The sequence below is a fragment of the Gymnodraco acuticeps genome, unplaced genomic scaffold, assembly GCF_902827175.1.
Source record: "Gymnodraco acuticeps unplaced genomic scaffold, fGymAcu1.1, whole genome shotgun sequence".
Lineage (NCBI taxonomy): Eukaryota > Metazoa > Chordata > Actinopteri > Perciformes > Bathydraconidae > Gymnodraco > Gymnodraco acuticeps.
The window spans coordinates 1,416,371-1,420,427 of record NW_022990966.1 but is presented as its reverse complement, the minus strand read 5'-3'; positions in this window follow the sequence as shown (position 1 = coordinate 1,420,427).

The window sequence follows — 4,057 nt, the reverse complement described above, 5'->3', positions numbered from 1 at the left end:
TGAGCATCGTTTGTTATTTCTGTTTAGTGGCAAATCTGTGAAGAAATGTGTAAAAAGTGAAGGGCTTTAGGTCTTTGAATCCTTACCTATACACTTACCCATGTTACATATTGCAATGATAAATATTTTAACATAACATTGTCAATTATAAATCGTCGAATTGTTTGACCTATAAAAATATCAGAAAATAATCTAAATACCAAAACTGCAATAGTCCTATTTTATATATATCATTGTAAAAAAAGATACTTACCAAATATTAGGGGATTACACATGAGAAACTTAAACCAGTGAATCTTTTGCAATTTTTGCTAAAGATATATAATGAAAAGATTATTGAAGTAGTTGCTAATTGTTTTTCTGTATCAATATGTCTTAATTACTGCATCTCTTTCCTCCAAAGCTTTAAAAGTTGTCTTCGCTGTGGTGTAATACCGTCCTCTGACAGCAGAGGGCGCTCTCTGGCTCTCAATCAGCTGCTCCTGGGAAAGGTACCTGCTCTTTGAAAAAAAGTTACAATTCAAAACCAGAGGTGGGAAAAGTACTCAGACTTTGTACTTAAGTAAAAGTAGAAGTACCCGAGTGTAGGAATACTCTGTTACAAGTAAAGGTCCTGCATTCAAAATGTTACTCAATTAAAACTACAAAAGTATCGGCATCCAAATATACTCCAAGTACTCATTATACAGATTGGTCCATTTCAGAATAATATATATGATATGTTTTATCATTATTGATCATTAAAGTGTTCTCAAAGCTGGTAAAGGTGCAGCTAGCTACTTATATAGCTTGTGAATTTACTCCAGGTGGAACTAAAGTCTGATTTAAGACTTGGTTATATTTCACTTCATAAAAGTACACCATTCACACTTACCGTAAAATGCAGTATTTGGAATTGTAGTGGAGTAAAAGTAGAAAGTAGCAAAAAAAGTACCTCAAATTGTACTTAAGTACAGTACTTGAGTAAATCTACTTAGTTACTTTACACCACTGTCAAAACTCGTTTGTGTTGTTGTTGTGTTAAACACAAGAGGGAAACTCCACTACAGTTTTTTTAGGTGACAAATATCAGAATATACTCCGAATAACAGTAACTTGTCCCCAGAGTCTAAATCAGGGGTGGGGAACCTTTTTCCTCTCAAGGGCCATTTCAATGTTTTCAACATCCTCAGAGGGCCGTACAGATGATTGACCTCTGCTTAAAAATACTAAAATCACAACCCATTTATTTCTTCTTTCTTTCATTCTGTGCAAAGAAAAAGCAACCTCTGAATCCAGATATCTCACCATGACTCACGTATGCACGTGCACGGTGTGGACATGATTTAAGTGGGGGGTCTCCTCTCGGGGGGTCCGGGGGGCATGCTCCCCCGGGAAGATTTTGTTTTAAATGTTGAAGTTAAAAGCATCAATCTGTGCACTTTGAGAGCAACATTAAGAGATCTATGGATACATCTCTCAGCACCCAGATGAAACAGAACTGGAAGCATATTTACTTTTTCTTTATGGATATTTTACAAATCACTCTCCTTTCAAACTGTATTCTTGTTTATTAATAACAACTTTTTTTTACTGTCATATAGTATTTTATACCTGTTTACTTTATTCTCTTATTTTTTGATAACTATAATGATCATATAAAGATGTGCCTTTACCTCACTGGTTGTAGAAAAAGCTTCTTATATTCGTTAGCATAGCTAGCTAACCAGATGCTAATAACAACAAAGCTATTGACTTTATGATCAGTGTGACAGATGAACAGATCGCCACTGGGCTCACAACTAAAGACACAGCCACGCAGAAACTGCGGCATGTGTACGGCTCCTTATCTGAAGTGCCGAGCCACGTTCTAGTGCTCTCCGTCAGAACTGCACCCCTGTCAGACGAGACATATATCCACATGATGACACGTTAGGCTCGTGTTGTGTTCATGGACCCTGACCTTGGCCAGGAAAAACAGGTACTCGCTTGTTTACATTTTTTACGGTCTAGATTTCTTAATTTTTTTTCTTTTTTGCGTGTAAATTACCTCGAGGGCCGTACCAAATTGTCTCGCGGGCCGCATACGGCCCGGGGGCCGGAGGTTCCCCACCCCTGGTCTAAATAAAGGCATTAGAAAGGTCAAAGGTCGTATATGTGCAGAGAAATATCTTGATGTCCTGAATTTCTGATACCTATTATTTAAAAACACAAGAAATATTGTTTTAAAGAAGGTATCCATTCAATGATTAAATTGTATTCCTGTCTTTTGAATTCAATCAGATTGTATTAAATGCTATAAGCATATACAACTTTGATATATAATTTAACTTTTCATGTTCAGTTTGAAGGTTTATAAGTCATTCTTATCCCTTCTCTGTGTTTCTTTTCAGCTTTCTTTCTTTATCCCATCATAATGTCACTTAATTATGCAGGACACAACCAGCTTGATATTGCAGGCTATTACTTCTGCAAAGTATTTAAAAGCAAAGCTGATTTTTCTTTATGCATGCGGCTTTCAGTCCACTTATTGTGGTTTCACCCCGCTTGCTACTACATCCAACAATACAGGCGGTGCACTCACAGAGCAATCCCCCCCCCCCCTGCACATTTTGCAATGTGGATGTCAATATGGATGTTCAGCAGGAGAAACTCATTTGTGTGTGTGTGATCTATTTTCTTTGAAATATGCCTGCACTAAAATACTATCCATTACTAAACAATGTGGGTTATGATGTGGTCATTAATTCAGATGCACTCTAAAATCCATCATGGAGATTTTTAGAGGAAAGACAAACAGTTTTAAATTCTCTTACACAAGATTAAAAGGAAGCCTATATAAGAGGAAGACAGATCAAGCCTTCTCGTGTGTGCCTTAACACATAGACGTGACTTTTTTCTTACAAAGAAGGGCTAATTGCTGATGCAGTTTTGAAATGCAGGGAATGACACATTTTGTAATAAAGTCAAGACAATACCTTTGTTGTGCTGCGGAGCATAATTCTGCCTTTTATACAAAACCTTTTTTTTGTTGTTGTCACGCTTCAAAGCACTCTATAAACAACTTGTTCATGTCTGTTCTTGTTCATGCCAACATGTATACAGTTGTCCACTGTGTTTTCAAAAATCTTTCCTCCCTCAATTTCTGTTTGCTCATTTTATTACCAAGGGATTTTTGTATAAAATGACCTTATGGCTCCCAAAAAGTGCATTTTACTTGCACTACATTCCTTTGAGCTACTATGCAAAATAAGTCAAACACATTTATTGAACTGATAAATATTGAGGTATGATCAGTAAAAGTAAAAAAAACTCAGCAGTAATATTAATATTATCATCTTTATTTGTTAAATTATTTCCATTGTTACAAGCTGAAACACGTAAGGGATTTTTACATTAATGCATCACAAATGATAACACAATAAAATAATTACTCTCCGAGCACTGACCGGTTTTGCAAGTGGAGCAATATTGGAAACATTTCTGACATTTTTTGTTGCAGTATTTGGAATAGGCCATACATTTTTCGTAAATCAATCATTTCTCTTTTACATAACCTTTTTTGATTTCAAGTATTGCACTTTGCTTCACTTCAGGTCCATTTCAATTGTTAAATAAACTGTTAACGAAAGGGAACAATGTTTTAAATATGACGTCATGGTTTACGTCCACACGGGGCCGGACCTGCCGCCGCGTGAACGTGGGAAAAAAGCACAATAATGCAGCAATTAAGACCGAAATCACTACTGTGTGATGTTAAATCAGCCTGATTCAAATAACGTTAAAAAGGAAGTTGCATCGACTCTAATTAAACACTGAATTAGTGCACCCCCCTGGGAGCAGCTGAGTGACCCAAATAAACACTGATTTAACCACAGGGTCTCTTAGCTAGCATGCTAACTCTCGTAGGATCCTCCATCACTGACTTCTGAGGAACTTCTGCCTTTAGTGAGGCCTTCCCACTGTTTTGACAATAATCCGTGATGAAATGGAGGAGGCACTGGGACTAAAGAGGTTGAGTGGATTGGAGATATTCTGCTTTGGGAATACACGAGGATAAAGGTCTTGGCAGATGGAG